The sequence below is a fragment of the Pseudorca crassidens genome, chromosome 12 (assembly GCF_039906515.1).
Source record: "Pseudorca crassidens isolate mPseCra1 chromosome 12, mPseCra1.hap1, whole genome shotgun sequence".
NCBI classification, from domain to species: domain Eukaryota; kingdom Metazoa; phylum Chordata; class Mammalia; order Artiodactyla; family Delphinidae; genus Pseudorca; species Pseudorca crassidens.
In genome coordinates this window covers 86,554,522-86,572,932 of record NC_090307.1, presented here as the reverse complement: position 1 = coordinate 86,572,932, position 18,411 = coordinate 86,554,522, and the positions used below count along the sequence as shown (strand labels likewise).

Sequence of the window (18,411 nt, the reverse complement as noted above, 5' to 3'; positions counted from 1 at the left end):
TCTGGACATGGTGGTTGATGCAGGAATGGAGAAAAGGCTGGGAATTTGTGACGGGTCAGTCACAGTGTCTGTCACAGAGAGTCCATTTATTGCCAGTATCTATACAATCACACAACACTCCATAGAGTTAAGAGCACAAACCATGGAGGTGGGTCTCCTGGGTTCAAATCCCAGCTTGGCCATTTTTCTAGCTGTGTGACCTCGAGCAAGTTACTTAACCTTTCTGTAGCTCAGATTCTTTATCTGTAAAAGGGTGATCATATTAGTACCTCCCTTGTTGGGCCATTATCTGAATTAAATGTTAATTCATGCAAAGTGTTTGGACAGTGCCCAGCCTGTACAAAGCTCTTCATAGGTATTAGCTACTATTATCCCCACTGCCTCCCATCCCATTACCCGTCAAGGCTGAAAACTGACATAGGTCACGTTGTCCTGGTTTTTATATGACTCATTGTGGATTAACATATGCACCAAAAATATACTCGGTAGGATGATGGCCCACAAGCAAACTGTAGTGTTCTGAGATTACCTTGTGAATTCCCTCATATAAATAAAACCAGGAACTAGAAATGGCTCAGCCTTTTCCCCATCTACAAACCAGTCCATTTCCTCCTCCTCTATGGAGTGCACAGGGCTGCAGAGAATATTACTTAGAAGAATAGAAAAGGCATTCCAGAATCCAGTGCTAATAACATTACTCTAAAAGCATTTCTCCCCTGTTCAAAGTTAACTCGCCCCTAATGATGATAAACTCCCCCTGCCGCTGCCTGGCCCTACCAGTCTGAGGAGGCCAGATGATTCTCCAAAGGAGTACGTTTCAACCTCCAGCCAGGGTCCTGGTGTCCTATGTGCTCTGGGGCAGCCTGGGTGCCAACAGTACCGGTTTGGTCCCTGGCAGGAGGCAGGTGCTGGGAGGCATGTGGAAACCGTCTGAATGTTGTCCTGGGGAAGAAAATGGCCACCCTGCTGTCTCCTGACCTCCTGGGTTCCTCTTTATGAACTTTCAAAAACAAAAGCCGCAGGGAGAAGACAATGCGCCACTCGCAGGTACCTGAGGAAGACGCTGGCATGTTTGGCTCATTTAAGCTGGATAAGACCCAGATCTCAGAGGCAGCTCTGCAGATTTGACACTTGGAACAATACTCTGGTTTTCACCGGGTGAGTCACGCTTGGGAGACAGAGAACTGGGTTACTGGCAGTTTCGTTTTGACTTTGTGACAACTCATGCCCTTCCCTCCTCACTCTCTTTATGCCAGCCCTAAAAAAGCATCCAGGGCCTGAAGTGGAGAGAGGATTTGTTTCTCTTGATCGGCTCAGGGGAGACTCTGAGTAGGACTTTCTTTGGAGATGTGGATAAACTGTGGTGTACCTAGGGTTGCTTTGTGAATTACCAAGCATCGTTGTTCAGGGAATGAGTCACAGTACTTTGAAGGCTTGACATTCTGGAGTCCTTAGACGTGTAGCTGATCAGCAAAAGGGACGTTTCACCCTTGTGGCCTCTTTGGAGCTGGGAACATTCTGGATAATAGTGCATTTACTCTCTCCACCAGCACCATCTCAAGATTTAGTCTAGAGTCTGTGGGTGACAGGGAAACTTAGACCTTCTCCTGCCCAATGAGCCCAGATCTTACCAGTTTTCCCCAAAAGTACTCACGGTATCACATATTTACTATAGGACACATTCAAATGAATTATGTGCTGAGAATTTAAGATGATCACAAATGGACCATTTTGACCCAAATGATCACAGTAATTCTGTGCGGTGTCAGGGGCTAGTGATACAACATGGATGGGGTGACCTACGTATGTCTGCCATGAATTTTTTAAAGAAATATTTGTTTACTTTTTTGGCTACACCTCGCAGCTTGCGGGATCTTAGTTCCCCGACCAGGGATTGAACCCGGGCCCCCGGCAGTGAAAGCGCCAGGTCCTAACCTAACTGGACGGCCAGGAATTCCCTCCGCCATGAACTGATGTCCCAGACATGGAGTGTTAAATGAGAAAAGCAAGTCACAGAACAACAGGGAACAGAAAATGGGAAAAAAAGGAAAACAAAAGTTAAGAACCAAATCAAGAAATTTTCTGCCAAGAAGTGGTATGGTATAGCGGTCCAAGTGAGGATCAAAGCCAGACCGTCTGAGTTCACCACTGCCCACCATTGGCTAGCTCGGTCCCTATCTGAGCCTCACTTTCTCCATCTGTAAAATGGGGGTAAGAATATAACAGCCCTAGAGGATTCGCTAGGGGCACCATACAAGCATGTGTTCAAGGAATCCAGTCCTTCCCAAGGGCACCACCGCCTTTGACTGTGGTTTTCATCTCTGTGCTGGGGGTTGGAATCTGGGGGACGATGATCTACTTCCCACTAGAAATGCTGGCATTTTTCACTGTCAGCACATGTGGATTACATGTGTGAATTTTTAACAAGAAAAAAAAAAAAGAAAATTAGTAATGCTATTTTTAAAGGGAGTTTTTAAGATCTCCTGGCCCGCTGAAGGGCCATTGTGTAGTTTGGGGGCTGCCGGCTGGGGAGTGAGCACAGGGCGGGGCTCAGCCCGGGGCCAGGGCTGTGGGTGGAGGCCTGCTGCCTGGAGAAGGTGACAGGGCCGTGGACGCTTATCAGGGGTGGGGTGGGGAGCTGTGCTTTCCCCCTGAGAGGCCCCTCTCATGTTACCTGGCAGCTTTAGGACAGAAGTCCTCGAGCAAAGCAGGCTCCTTCCTGCCCAGCGATGAGCTGAGATTAAACGCCTGGTTGAAGCACAAAGGAAGAGCTTCATCTGGAAAATTCCACTGCAGGCTGAGGCTTGCCAGGCCTCGAATGCAGGGGCCTGGGGAGGCCTGAGGGTTCCCTAAGAGGTCGGCTGGGTGCCAGTGGGAAAGGGGTTCATTCAGTCAAGTAGCAAATGTTTCCCGAGCACCTACTATGTGCTAGCCACCGTTCTAGGCACCGAGGACGTGGCCAATGGATAAATAAATGCCTGTGAGAATTCCACACTCCAGTTGTGAGTTCTGTCAAGACACTAAAATAGTTTGATGGGACAGAATGCGACGGGGTGTTGGTGGGGCGGAGGTAGGGGTGCAGGGAGTGTGTCTACTTTTGATCAAGTGGCAGGGAAGGCCTCTCTGAGGAGGTGACATTCGCACAGAAATCTGAGTAAAATAAGGGAGCCAGGCCTGGGTATCCGGGGAAAAGCATGCCGGCCGAGGGCACAGTGCGTGCAAAGGTCCTGAGGTTGGAGTGGGCTTGGCATGTTTTGGAAAGAACTTGGAGGTCAGTGTAGTTGGAGCCTAATGGTTTAGGGGGGAAATGGTGGGAATGAGGCCAGTAAGGTGAGCGGGACCAGGTCATGCTGGGTCTTGTGGGTCACGGTGAGGAATTTGGATTTGGGAATTTACTTCCTCGTTCACTCAATATACCTGGTTTTTCAACACCAGTTAGGTGCTCAGGGTACACTCCTTGATGTTTTCAGTTTATCTAAGTCAAATGGACTTTGTCTGTTCACACAGTAAATGTTGGGGCAGAGCCCACCTGCTCCCCTTCCACAATTGGGAACAGAGGCCCAGAGGAGGTGTTTGGGGTGACAGGCAGAGCTGAGGACCAGCAATGGTCAAGAGCGAGGTGGGCACGGCGCTCAGGGCACAGAGTGGAGGGAGGTGCGCCCTCTCCACAGAGGCGGCACCTGAGAATGAATGAGCGCTTCCTTGGAACTTGCACCTGGATGCCTTGCTTGTCTCACTCTCATCCAGGAATTGCTGAGGATTCTTGCACCTGGTTTCTACAGACCCAGGAGGTCCCTGGAGCAGCTCAGGCCCTTGAGGGTGGCAGTTGAGGGGGTAGTGATGCTCTCCTTGAGGCCACCTTGGGCCAGCTACCTTCAGGAAGCTTCCAGCAGAGCTGGCCAGCTGTTCCTCCATCAGCCCTGTCCTCCCCCCAGACACAAACATGTGTGTCCCCTTTTCACCTGTGTGTCATGTGTGGGCAGTGCCACCACACGTTATGGGTTGAATCGTGTCCCCCATGAAGATGTGCTGAAGTCCTAATCCCCGGAACCTGTGAATGTGATCTGACTTGGAAGTAAGGTTTTTGCAAATGTAATCCAGTTAAGATGGGGTCATTCAGGGCCCTAATCGAGTACGACTGGCATCCTTAGAAGAAGAGGAGAGATACAAAGGGAAAAAGTCACGTGAGGATGGAGGTGGAGATGGGAGGGATGCAGCCACAGCTGAGGAACGCCTGGGGCCCTGGGAAGTTGGAAGAAGCCAGGGAGGAGCCTCCCCTGGAGACTCTGGAGCGAGCCCAGCCCTGCCTATACCTTGACGTGGGACTTCTGACCTCCAGAACTGTTGTCCTAAGCTAAGAGTCTGGGGAACCTTGTTATGGCGGTCCCAGGATGCTAACACGTGGTGTTCAGCGGGTGAGGGTGCTAAGACCCTGAGGGGTGGCCAGACCTGCCTGCAGCCACACAGCTGGTCAAGGTCACAGTCAGGACTTGAACCCAGGCCGCCTCAGTGTCAATCCAGGGCAGCTGCCCATCTGTCCCCACCTGTACCTTCAGCCCTCTGCAGGGCTAGGGCTTTGCCCACGCACACAGACCCCCGGGGAACTCGGTCAAATGTAGGTCCTGGTGTGCTCGGTCTGGGAAGGGGGGTAGCCTGGGCTCTGCTCCGCGTGAGGCTCTTGCCACTTGTGCGTGGACAACGCTTTGAGCAGCAAAGACCTAGAAGATGACTTAGCCGCCAGTCCAGACACCAGCCTACCTCACTCAGAGAGCGCCATGCTGTTCAGTGTTCATCCCTCGGAGACAGTGACTCAGTCCAGCATGGGGTGAATCCCAATTAGCTGAGTCAGGGGTCAGCAAACTGATTCTCTGTAAAGAGTCAAATCATAATCCTTTCAGGCTTTGTGGGCCAGAACGCCTCTGTTGCTACTAACTGGCTCATCTTGGGCTGTACTTTGTCCCGGTGGGATGTGATGACTGGACCTGGGCAGCCTTTTGGGGACCTTAAAGAGCATGATCTATATTGAGGGCAGCAGAAAAGAGAAGAGAGGGAAAGAGCCTGGTTCTGATGCCACCCCTGAGCTGCTGAATCAACCAGCCCGGGAGCTCCTTCACCTCAGGATTTCTTATCGTGGAAAATAGAAATCTTTTTCATTATTAAAGCTGTTTGAATTCGGAGTTTTTAATTTGCTGCCTAAGACATTCTGACTGATACAACCTCCTCCAGGTGCCCCAGGCCTCTGAGCTGCTAACTTTCCTCCTGCCCAAGTAAGCAGCATCTTTTCTAGGTACCTCAGAAGGTGACCCATGACCAGGTCTCAGGGTGCAGTGAGAATTGCGCAGAATTGAAAGTCTAGAGGTTTGGCTCCCCGCCCCAAATCTGTGTGACTCTGACCAAACCAAGTGGCCTTCTGGTAAAACGAGGGCAACTCTACTGGTCAGACAGGTTTGCTGTGGCGTCCTAGGAAGGTAAATAACAACGGCTAGGACAGCAGGCAGGGCTCCACCCACGAGTCCTGGGTCTCTCCTCTGATTCTGCAATTCTGTGATTCTGCAATTCCGTGTGCTTTCCTCCTGACTGCCCGTACTCTTGCCTCGCTTCTGCACACAGCTTTGGCCCCGTGTCCAGAAAGCCTGGCCGGCCTGGGAGTTGTCATCCCGCTGGGACAGCCCTTAGGCGACCATTGACAGTGTGGGGGTCTGGCCCCCTGCTCTGGAGGCAGGACAAACTTCGAGGTGTAACTCACGCTCCAGAGACCCCCGCGGATCAGGCGAGGGCTGGGACGGTGCCTCAAGTGACACCTCAGCTTGGCATCCCCTCCTTCTCTGTCCTCTTCCCGCTGCTGGCCTCCCCAGGAGGACCTGGCTGCAAATCCTCATCTGTTTCTGGGGGAAACTGGGTGCGTACTCCATGCTCATTGCTGCTCTAAGAGCTTTGCATGTATTAACTCATCTCATCCTTCCCAGGAGTCTCTGAAGCAGGTACTATTATCCCACTTTGCAGAAGGGGAAACTGAGGCCCAGAGAGGTTCAGTAACTTGTCCAGGCTCACACAGCTTGTCTCACTCCAGAGTCTGTATCTTAACCATTGCATTATACTATGCAATGGCACTCCGGGGCCAGCATCCTGGGTTCAAGCCCTGGCTTTGCTCTTTACTTGTCATGTGACCCTGGGCAAGCAATTTTGCCCTTTTGGACTATAGTCTTTTTATCTATTAAATGGGTTATCATGATAATTAAGTCATTAATACTTGTACAGAGCTGAGTACTCAATACATGTCAGCTGGTATTAGTTATTATTAAGAGAGGGATGTCTTAGAGCTGGCTTTGCTCTGCTGGGGTAGCAAGTGGGCAGGGAGCTCTCAGGACCCCCGCGTGACCCCTGGGGGAGGAGGAGGGAGGGGTAACCGGCTGAGCCCCAGCCCACTCAGTCAGTGCCCAGGAGAGGCAGGATGGGGCCCACGCGGAGTGAGGGCAACCAGCACTGTTGCCATGGCAGCAGCCTCCAGCAGGTTCCCAGCTGTCCAAGGAGCCTGTGGGGTCTCCACCCACCTCCCTGGCTGAAGGCAGCCCGGTGGCTGCGGGACCTCCATGCCCATGCGCAGCCCCCTGACTTACAGCCGGAGTGACTTACATCACTCAGTGATGACCCAGGGGGGCGGCCACACAGGGAGACGTCAGGGCCACCCCGAGGCCTGATTAACAGGAAGAGCATCCTGCAATCTGAGCGGGTTTGGGAGTGGGCGGGTGGGAAGGTGAGGGGGTCCTGAGGCCAGCACCCTCCTTCCCACCAGGGAACCCCGCCCCCTTTCCTATGCCATTTATCTGTCCAGGAGGTTGGAACGGGTGAGAGGTTTTGAATCTAGCTGTGAAGACCGCCTGTCTGCCAGGGGCTTTGCTTGGATCGGTCCCTCCCAGTAGCTCCGCCTTAAAGAACACTTGCTGCGTACCAGGTGCTCTTTTTATTTTTTTACCTTTTTTTTTTTTTTTACCTTTATTTTTATTTTTAATTTTTTGACTGCACAGCAGGGCATGTGGGATCTTAGTTCCCTGACCAGGGATCGAACCCGTGTCCCCTGCAGTGGAAGTGTGGCGTCTTCCTCGGAGGCACCACTGGACGGCCAGGGAGGTCAGCACTTTGGGAACAGGTCCTCGAATCCTCATTAGTCTGTGTTGTTGTTCTATTTCCTATTTTACAGATAGGAAAACTGAGGCACAGAGAGCCTAAGCCACCTGTCCCAGCAAGGCCTCTGCTTCCCCCAGTCCTTCTCTATTTCACTGAACAGGGGCCCTCAGATGACACCCGGGACACACGAGCAGGCATTTACTGGGCCCCTACTGAATGCAGGCATGGTTCTGGCCACTGCGGTGTGTGGAGATGAATCACGGCACGGCTGGGACCCCCAGAAAGAAGCGTGCAGGTGGCCCAGAGACCCTGTTCTCCACCTCCACTAGGATTGCTCAGCTCTGGCCTAGAGGGGGGAGTCAAGTGTGGCCTGCAACCTTTTTTTCCCTCTGAAGGTAGGAACAAAGACCATCTCACTTGGCAATTACAGCAAACTCAGCTCTGCTGGTCTCCAGCTGTCTCTTCTGCCTGATGGGGTTTCTTTGGGGTAAATATTAAATCAAATCAAACTTCAAGCTCCCTGGCAAGCTGTTCTGTATCCCCACCACCTCACTCCCCTCCCCGGCAAGATCTCCCCTCTCGCCTCCTTCCCTCTGGCATCCGGCTGGGGGAGGCGGGATGCATGGATCCTCAGGGTGGCAGCAGGGCACAGGCTCAAGTTCAAGGGCTGGTGTTGTGTGCCCAGGGGATACCAGTGCCCAGGGAGCTGGGGCTTGTCCTGATAGAGGTGAGAACTCTCGGCGGACAGCCCCTGGGGTCAGCCCCCGTCACTCCGTTTCACAGGTTTCGCTCCTGGCCACTGTGGCCAAGCTGTGGGAGGTGGGTATTTGCTGCTCCTTCCAGAGCCTCAGTTTCCTCATCTGTAAAATGGGGCTGCAACCCTTTCTCTGCTCTGAGAAACCACCCTGTTTTGCAGACCTCATGAAAATAACACAGAGCAAGTGCCTTATAAACTGTAACTGTATCATCGCGACTCACTTCTGTACCACCTTCGTAACTCACAGAGCAGCTAAAAAATATGAAGTGTGAAACTCCCCTCCCTCCTTTCCTTCTCTTTTTCTCCTTCTTCCTCCCCCTCCTTCCCTCTCTCCCTCTCCCCTCCTCCTCTCCTTTCCTTCTTCCTTCCCTCTCCTCCTTCCTGCTTGCATAGAAAAGAAATTCTGAGCTCAGATAATTTTTCCCCATGCAGGGGGTTTCCGCCCCCATCATGGGCGGGGGGCGGGTGGTCAGGGGACCATGGAAGGCGACGGCTCAGGCACCCAGACCTGCAGGCGGGCATGAGGAGGGAACATTATTCTCTGTAATGTCACGGTCATCCTCAGTACTTTTTATGTTCAAAGTGCTTCCTTGGCGCTGAATAATTAATTCTCGCCACACTCCGTGCGAGGGAATAAATAAATGTCACTTGTATGGGGTGACTAAGCCCACGGGGAATCAGGGCTGACAGCTTCAGGCGCCAGCAGAGGGGTCGGCTGGGGACGTTGCCGTCAGAGCCCACGGCTGGGGCAGCACTGACTGGGAGGGGTGATGGGTAGGGCCCACGTGGGCTTTGGGCGTCGCCTTCGCTTGCTCTGGAAGCATCAGGAGCTCCAGTGAGATGCGGGCCTCGGACCGCAGTGTTCTCATGTGCCTCCACCTTCCGGTCTGTGAAATGGGAATCATCCTGGTGCTTATTTCCCAGACTTACCGGGACCAATGCAGATACAGCCCTCACGGAGGTTGGCCCCAGGGAGAACTTTTGCACAGGATGTTGGGATGTCGGGATATCACTGCCACCTCACATGCCCACTGCTCCCCCACCCCCCCGAAATCCCTGAGGTCTCTTCCCAGGCCTCACTTTCCCCAGATTCCCCACCAGGGCCCCACCCACCCCTCATCTCCCACCCCTGCCCCTCCCTGGGCTCACCTGCTCTGGCCCAGGGGCCCTGGTTCCCCACAGCTCTCTCGGGCACATGAAGCCCGTTCCCACTGCAGGACTTTCTGCTGGCTGTTCCCTCAGCCCAGAACATTCTTCCCCAGGGAGCCTGAGGGCTGACTCCTTGCCCCACCCAGGGCTCTGCTCCATGTCACCTCCTCAGAGAAGGCATCCCTGACTGCCCGTCTAAAATGATCAAATGGATAAGAATACCACTGTCCTTCCCTCACCCCTTATTTTTCATGTATTCACTATAGCTCATCCGTCCCCTCTGCCCCGGAGACTGCAAACTTGGTCAGGGCAGAGACCTTGTCCTTCTTGGTCATCACTGTCTCCCCAGTGCCTGGCATGTAGTAGGTGTTCAACAAATAATTAGTTTGTTCACTGCTGTATTCCCTGTGCCTAGAACGGCTCCCAGCACATAGTAGGTGCTCAATGTACATTTGTTTGCTCGTTGTTGTCATCAGCCTAGTGACTGACACAGAGTAGATGTCTAATATATATTCGTTGTCAAATTTGTTGATTCCTAGAAAAGTGCCTGGATCCTGGGGCCAGAGGCAGACCCAGCGGGCCCAGATGAGACCCAGAAGTCTGGGAGGGGACAGGCACCCCTCGCTCCACCCTGGAGACCCCAACTTGTCCAGCTGAGCAGAAAGCAAGAGGAATAGGTACTCAACAAATATTTGTTTTATTTGTCATTGTATATCTAGGACCAGCACCTAGTAGGCACTTGGTGTTTGGGGAATGAATGAATGATTGGATGAAGGGGTTGGATTCCGAAGCCCCAGAATCTTCCAGAACAGAGGTGCCTGCACTATGCGGGGAGAGGTTGGGCCACAGCAGCCAGGCGTGGCAGGCAGCACACGTCTCCACCGTGCTCGGCCAGCTCTGAGGCCACTCGCCCCGGCACCAGGCCCGACCACGGCAGAGAAGGAGGGGACTGCAGATGGCTGGCCATCTGGCCGCGCAGAAGGCTGTCTGTGCCGACGCCCCCCCGTTCCCCACCGGCCCATGCTGTGCTTCCTCTTCCTCTCTGCTCAGCGGGGCCAGCGGGGCCAGCGGGCGCGGGCTCGAGGGTGGGTGGAGGGGTCCCTGTCCCCTCCCAGATTTCTGGGCCTCATGTGGGGCCCCTGGAGTGTGTTGGGTCTGCCTCTGGCCCCAGGATCCAGCATGGGCCGGGTGGCGCACGGGTCAGAAGGAGTGTGATCAGGGAGACAAGGACCAGGCCAGGTGGGCTCTGAGGACAGGGCTGGGGCTGGACCCATCCCTCTTCCCAGCACACACACCGTGCTGCCTGCTACCTCCTACCCTGGCGAGGGTGGGCAGGGCGGGGCCTGGGGACAGAGAACAGGAGCCTGGGCAAGTACCCGAGTATGCATCTGCATGTCTGGGGGTGCACGGGAGGAAGGTGGAATTTTGAATATTCCAGTTCACATATTTGAGTTAGATATTTTTCTGTCTGTGATTGAGTTCATGGTACACGTGAATTTTTAGCTAGATGTGTGAGGATACATACGCATGTATTCGTGTGTGCCTACCCGTGCTGTCCCAGTGATAAGCGTTAGATTTTATTTTTAGGTGTAGGCCCCTATGTAGGGGTGTGTGGGCAGGTGGGCTTCCTGCACGCCTGTGTGTACACGTCTACGGGCTGGTGCATGGTCTAGCATGTTGTATGCGTGTGTGCCGGGGAACAAGCTTGTGCGAGGGGCGAGCGCGTCTGGTCTATCTGCATGTCTATGGGGTGTGTGCACATATGTACGCACATGCATTCAATGGTCACACATGTGCAAAAGAATAGGACTGTGTGTGTTCGTGTGTTGTGTGTACATGCATGTATTTATAGATGTGATGTGTACACGTGTGTGTGTGGAGTGTGTGAGCATGTGCATGTTTGTATATATGGATGTGTGTACATGTGTTTATATGTGTGCAGTTAGGGATGTGTGTGTGTGTGTGCTGAATGTGTATGTATAACCTCATGACAGCATAGACATTGGAGCCAGATCACCTGGGTTCATGTTCCAGATCTGTCAGTTGCTGGCCCATGTGGTTTTAGGCAGGTGATTTAAAATATCTGGACTGTGATGGGGCAGCACAGTTTCTGTGGGAGGTCCAGGGATCTTGGGCTCTTTTTGTTAGATTAGAGGTGGGTTCAGGGAGTCAAGGACAGTTTCCTTAAAAAAGGGACATTTGAACTGGGTCTTGACGGGTGAGTAGGAGTTCAACAGTCAGAAAAAGTTTAGAACTCTCCAGGCAGATAGCACAGCATTTAAGAAGTCAGTCACTGACTCTACCCTGGTCCAGGCTATCTTTTCTTCCCCAGATGGCGCAGAAAGCCTTTCTACTTGTTTCTCACACCCTCTTTCTGAAGTGCATTCCGGACTTTGGAACAGATTCCTCCCCTTCCTCATGACCTTGCCCTTGGGCCAGCCCCTTAGCTTCTCTGTGCCTCAGTTTTCTTTTCTCTTGTGAGGCTTTTGGTAGCTGTTTCTTAGGACTGTACAGATGAGGAAGTCAATGCTGAGATGCACAGAGGTTTGCTTAAGGTCACACAGTAGAGCTGGGAAAAGAAGCATTTCCGAGGAGTAGCCTAGGCTCTGTTAGAGGCACCAGAATGCGGGTCTCCATTTTGCAAAGTTTAGCTTGGACTTAAGAGTTTAAAGCCAGCACCTCCTTCAACAAACATGTTGTAGAGGCAGTATTCAAATTTCATTAATTGAACACGTTAATTGGGCACCTGCTGTGTGCCTGGCTCAGGGGACACATCAGTGTCAGATCCTCTAGGAACGGAAGGTCCAGACCTGCATTGTCCAGTATGGTAGCCACTAGCCACGTGGGGTTTGAGGAGCAGAATAATGGCCCCCAAAGATGTCCGTGTCCTAATCCCCGGAACCTGTGAATATGTGACCTTACATGACAAAGGGACTTTGCAGATGTGATTCAGTTAGGGATCTCAGAAAAGGGAGATCGTCCTGGATTATTGGAGGGGCCACCCGGTGTAACCACAAGAGTCCTCATAAGAGAGAGGCAGGAGGGTCAGAGCTGGGGAAGATCCAGTAATGGAAGCAGACGTCAGAGTGATACGGGGCCATGAGACTCTAGAAGCTGAAAAAGGCAAGAAAACACATTCTCCTCCCTCCCACTCGGCACCCGAGTCTCCAGAGAGGAGTGCAGCCCTGCCAACACCTTGACTGCAGACCAGTAAGGCCCAGTGCAGACCTCTGCCCTCAAGAACTGTAAGGGAATACATTTGCATTGTTTAGCAAATCCCCTGGCCGTCCAGTGGTTAGGACTCCGTGCTTGCACCGCAGGAGGCGCGGGTTCAATCCCTGGTCCAGCAACTAAGATCCCCCGTGCTGTGTGGCACGGCCAAAACTAAATAAATAAGTAAAATAAAAAATAAAATAAATTCCGCTGGACAACACTGGTTTAGACAGACACAAGCAGGCAAACCAACAGATGAGGTAACTCCAAATGGTGAAGAGTCCTAAAGCCTAAATCTACTGAGATATAAGAGCTGCCTCCCGGGGGTCTATTTCTTGCTAAATCCATGACAGGAATTGGGGGCTCAGAGAAGTTAAGCCACTTGCCCAAAGTCACACAGCAAGAGAAGCGTAGGAGGACCAGGGAAGGTCAGATTGACCCAGCAGGTGTCAGAGCAGGTGGGGAAAGCTGGGAATTCAGCCTTTCCAACAAAAAACCAAGAGGCCTCCTGCAGCGAACTCCAGGCCCCTTTCCCATGAGACTCTCATCCTCTTGGGAGACATTTCCCCCCAAACACTGGCCAAGGTGACTGTATTCATTTCCTGGGGCTTCCATAACAATTACCACAAACTACGTGCCTTAAAAGACAGAAACGTATTCTCTTAACAGCTCTGGAGGCCGAAACCCTGAGATCAAGGTGTCGGCAGGGCGCTGCTCCCCTGAAGAAGGCTCTAGGGGAGGATCCTTCCACGTCTTTTCCAGCTTCTAGTGGTTGCCAGCTTCCTGGGTATTCCTTGGTTTGTGGCCCCGTCACTCCCATATCTGTCTCCATGGTCACATGGCTGTCTTCCCTCTGTGTATCACCGTGTCCAGATTTCCATATCTTATAAAGACACCAGTCATTGGATCTCATCTTTTTTTTTTTATTAAAGTACAGTTGATTTATAATGTTGTGTTAGTTTCTGGTGTACAGCAAAGTGATTCAGTTATACATATATATACAGATTCTTTTTCATATTCTTTTCCATTATGCTTTATCACAGGATATTGAATATAGTTCCCTGTGCTATAGAGTATGTCCTTGTTGTTTATCTATTTTATATATAGTAGTCTGTATCTGCTAATCCCAAACTCTTAATTTATCCCTCCCCCACTTTCCCCTTTGGTCACCATAAGTTTGTTTTCTGTGCCTGTGAGTCTGTTTCGGTTTGGAAGTAAGTTCATTTGTACCATATTTTAGATTCCACATATCAGTGATATCATATGATATTTGTTTTTGTCTGTCTGACTTACTTCACTTTGTATGATAATCTCTAGGTCCATCCGCGTTGCTGCAAATGGCATCATTCCATTCTTTTTTATGGCTGAGTAGCATTCCATTGTGTACGGGTGTGTGTGCGTGTGTGTGTGTGCGCACGCGCGTGTGTGTGTATCTCATATCTTTATCCGTTCATCTGCAATAAGACCTCATCTTAATTTAATTCTATCTGCACAGACTCTATTTCCATATAAAGTCACCTTCACAGGTAGACACAAATTTGGGAGGCGGGGTTGGATAGGACATTATTCAACCCAGTATAGAGACTCCAAGCAATTGTCCTTGGACCTGACAGGTGTAGACCTGTGCTTCCCAGGCAGTGAGCTGGGGAGCTCGGGGTTCAAATCCCTGCTTCACTACTCACTAGCTGTGTGACCTTTGGTAAGTTACTTAACCTCTCTGGGTCCCATGTGAGGATGATAACAGCACCTACTTCTACTTCATAGGGTTGTTGAGGATTAAATGAGATAGTGCACTGAATGTCCTGGAATTGACTCAAGCCCACAGCAAGCTCTTCTTAAGCATTCACCATCATAACCTTCCTTCCCCAGTGGTTGAGAGGACCTGGGGTGGATGCAGACACAGCATTAAATAATCCTCAGTGACAAGAAAGTCACTCCCTTTCTCCTTTCCATTCTTCTGCCAACTTGAAGGAGAAAGTCTCCACGGGGTGCTGATATGTCTTTGACGGGGCTCACTGCGGCTGGCTCAGTTATCTTTACAACAGAGCAAGAGAAAGTTTCCATCTCAAAAAAAATTCATCTGGTCAGGCAGCAGGATGGAAGCCAGATTTTGGTGATCCCTTCGTGTCCTTGTATTTATTTTCACGGTCACCTTCTGTTTATGACATGTGATATTGGCTTTCCAATTATGGGGTCATCTAAGGTGTCCTTTTTAAGTCAATGTATTTTCTTAAAGAAAAAGCAAGTGGTTGATTTTAAAGAATTAAGCAAATGGTAGTTCAGGTGTGGAGAGGGCAGGAACTGGTCCCATGAGTGCTGCAGGGGGGATGGGGCAGAGCTGCACGGGGATGCCTGAATGCCCCGGGAGAGAGTGTGTGTGTGTGTGTGTGTGTGTGTGTGTGTGTGTGTGTGTGTGGCAGCAGTTTGGGCATTTGAGGTCCAGAGTGGAATGTTTCCTTGTAAGCTTCAAAGGATCCAATTAGCTGGATTATCTCCTGATCTGTGTAGACGCCACCCGGGTACAATTCACATTCAACGTCATCTCCCTTCTTTCAGAGGTGACCTGCCCAGGGTAGGAGGACAGAATGGGAACCAGGAAGTCCCACAGGACCTGAGTGAGGGAGTGGAGAGCAGAATGGGGCTGAAAAGTGCGGGACCCATTGCGATTCAGCCTCCTCCAATCTCAGCAAAAGGAAATTCTCCAGCCTGGGTTATGCAAACATCTAGCAAGTTCGCCTTCAAGGGTTTAATTTGCTTCCCCACTCCTCCACTCTCAGAAGGTGACAAGTGCCATTCACGAGTCAGTGAGAGCGGGCTGGGCCTGAGCTTCTGGAAGGACCAACACTGTAAAGGACAGTTTGTCCCAAAGCACGTGGGCCACCGCTTCGTCCCGGGAAATTCACAGCAAGTACCGAGTGGTATGGCTGAGCCAACTTCTGCCAGCAGGCACAGGGCTGTGTGCAGCTCAGGGGCCTCGGGGGACTCAAGCGTGGCCTCTCCTTTTTTTCTCGCGACAGACTAGCATTAACCCAGGCATGGGAGTGAGTGAGCTCTGGAGACAGATTCTGTTGTGCAATCAGACAAGTAATAGCTCCCCATGAGAGCCTCCACCCACAATCCCTCCGACTAGCTCACTCTTCCCAGTATCTGTTGCTATGTAACAAACCACCCCAAACTTAGTGGCATAAAACAACAGCAGTGATTTTATTATGTCACCGTTCTGGCATCAACGAGGCTCGGCTAGGTGGTCTCAGGCAGGGTCCAAGTTGCAACTGAGGTCTCAGTTGCAGTCACATGGTCCCTGGGGCTGGGGTCATCTTGCTGTTTGCTCACTCACACATCTTGCAACTCACACAATAGATGCTGGTTATCAGCTGGGACCTCAACTGGGACTGTGGCCTCCTCAGGCAGCTTGGGCTTCCTCACAACATGTAGGAAAAAGTATCTCAGGAGGGCCAGGAAGAAGCTGTGTCACCCTCTGTAACTTAGCCTCAGAAGTCACATAGTGTCACGTCCATCATAGCCACAGCCCTGGCCAAGAGGAGGGACATGGACCCCGCCTCTCAACTGCAGGAATGACAACTTCATATTGCAAAGATAGCTTGTGAGATGGAAGAACTTGGCCACCTTGTAAAATACACTGCCGCTCCCACCGTTTCCTGCTCTGATTCCAGACCAGATTCTTCCCAGCTTCTGATTCTGTGGACTTTCATCAGGCACCTGGTGAGCGCTCGCTGCTTCCATTAACATCCGCACATTAACTCTCCACAACTCCACTTTGCGGTCGGCCTGCCATATTCCCATTCCACAACCATGGGCTCTGAGGATCAGAAAGTCTAAGGCACCTGCCCAAGTTCCCACAGCTGTTCAGCAGTTTTAGGGAACATCGGTAGCTTTGGATGCCTCTTCTGGTCACTGTCCTTGCATTTCCTCGAAGATGACCCCTCCCTCACCTCAGACCATGTGGTTTGGGGTTAGTCTGACTCCACCCATTGGTCCATAGATGGGCATGTGACTAAAGCATGGCCAATCAGAATTTTCCAAACCTGTAGCCTCGGTGATTGGTTCAGGGACCATCAGGTGACCCAGTTTGGTCCACTCAGAGGTAATCCTAGAACAGTTGGGAAGAGAGAATTTTTGGGGTGACTAACCACCATGAATGCTCAGCTGAGCCTGCTGGATGCCTTTTCCATCTTGAGGGTGAGGCCTACCTGAGAATAAAGCCAGCATAGACAAAAATGACCACGAGACAGAAAGAGATAGCATCCTGAGCTCAGTGCTTGAGCCCCTGGATCCAGCCATACCTGAAGCTTGCCCTACCCTTGGACTTTGTCATTATAAAAGCCAATATCTTTTCTTTTTAACTGAGGCCATTTTGAGTTGAGGTTTCTAGGATAAGCAAAAGACTCTTGGCCTATAATGAGGCAGAAAAAGAATTTGAGTCCAAGCCTATCTAAGTCCAAATTCCAAATTCTTTCCCCAGAACCATGCCACCTCCCTGAGTCCCACCCACCTTCCGTGTCCAGATCAAGTCTTCCTTTTCTGTGATACCTTCCCTACAGACATCAGCTCACAGCATCTCTCCTCAACTCTAACTGTTGGAGTTTGTGGGCTTTGGTCTAAGTGTTTTACAGGGAGGGCCCCCCTCATCCACACTGTGCCCTCTTCTGTAATCACGGGTGCTTGAAGTTTCACCATCAGAGCAGAATTCCTTTGGATTAAGCATTGCCCTCCTCAAGTGATTGTTTTAGAATCCTGATCCCCTGAGAGTGGAACTCGACTCACTACAGCCCAAGGAAAAATGGATAAGGGTGTTCAGGTTGGAGATACAGGGCAGTGAAACCATGAAGGCGGGTGTGTTTGATTCTGACCAGAAAGGAGGATGTGGCATTTAAGCTGCATCTTAAAAAAAAAAAAAAAAAAAGACAGGATTTGACAGTCAGGGATGTGGGAAAGGGCATTGGAGGTGGAAAGAGCAGACTAAGATGTGAGAATCTGTGGGGAACGTTCAGGAAACAGCGTAAAATTAGCTGCTGTGGATGGTGTGTGATGTAGGACAGAAGGCTGCTCAGATGATCCTGGGAACGTGAAACACCAGGCTGAGGAATTTGATCTTTATTCTCCTGGCACTAGGGAGCCACTGAAGGTGCTCGAGCAGTGGGGAGAGCCTCAATCAGAGCAGCACTTTAGGAAGATTAATTTGTGCCCCGAGGTGGGGGAGGGAGTGGCTTGAAGAGGCCAGAGGCAGGGCCAAGGGAAGCCGAGAGAGAAATGAGTTCATTTGGATAAGAGTCAGACAATGGATGGGTTAGGAGTGATGGGGGACGTTCTTGGGGACAATTGCCTTGATAGAGACACAGACTGCATGCCAGCACAGGGGTGGAGCATTAGAGAAGCCTGTGTTTTGGCCCCTTTGCCACGCGACGTCCAGGCTCAGCATCTTCCTCCTTTAAGAATGGCATCCAGGGAATTCTCTGGCGGTCCAGTGGTTAGGACTCGGTGCTTTCACTGCCGAGGTCCTGGGTTCGATCCCCGGTCGGGGAGTTAAGATCCCACGGCCAAAAAGAAAACAAGAAAAGAATGGCCTCCATCCCCAGCCCTCCACATGTAGATCCTGGCGTGCAGACCAGGATGGCGTTACTTTGCTGAGCAGCTTTCCACTGTGTGGACGTACCACAGCTCACTCACCTATTCACTGCTGGTGGCCATTTGGGTAGTTCCCAGTAAGCCCCTTTTTAAGTGTCAATAGATGTCACCTCGCACAAAGCAATAAACTCTGCGAAAGCGCTGATGGGATGGGCCAGCTGCCTTTTATCTAGTACACCTTGAAATAAATGCGTAAGTGTCACAAACCACACATGTTTGTCCAGGACCATCCTTCTCCTGCTCGGGGCTCGCCCTGGCAGAGGCTGTGGGAATCGCTGCTGCAGTGGTTGTGTTGTTGCACGAGGATGCTGCCGCGGGACCGGAGATGGGCATGGACGCCAAGCCTCTTCTCATCCTTGGACGAGAGGGCTTCTGGAAGCCGCTCTGGCTGGGCCCCTGCCCCCCACCTCCAGTCTCAGCTGGATGGAGACATTGAGCCCAATTCATGCTGCCTTCAAAGGGCTCCTGTCTGAACCAGGCTCTTGGGCTAACCTCAGCCAAATCCTCGCCTAAGGAAACAC

The 18,411-nt window shown here is 51.5% G+C and overlaps 1 long non-coding RNA gene across 1 annotated transcript; it reads left to right on the top strand.

Annotated features, from left to right (window-relative positions):
- The first annotated feature begins 962 nt into the window (after nucleotides 1-962).
- LOC137204189 (uncharacterized) lies at nucleotides 963-18,083 on the top strand. The gene is made up of 3 exons (XR_010933457.1): nucleotides 963-1,158; nucleotides 9,571-9,708; nucleotides 14,801-18,083. It is a non-coding gene; the product is annotated as an uncharacterized lncRNA (long non-coding RNA).
- The last annotated feature ends 328 nt before the right edge of the window (nucleotides 18,084-18,411 follow it).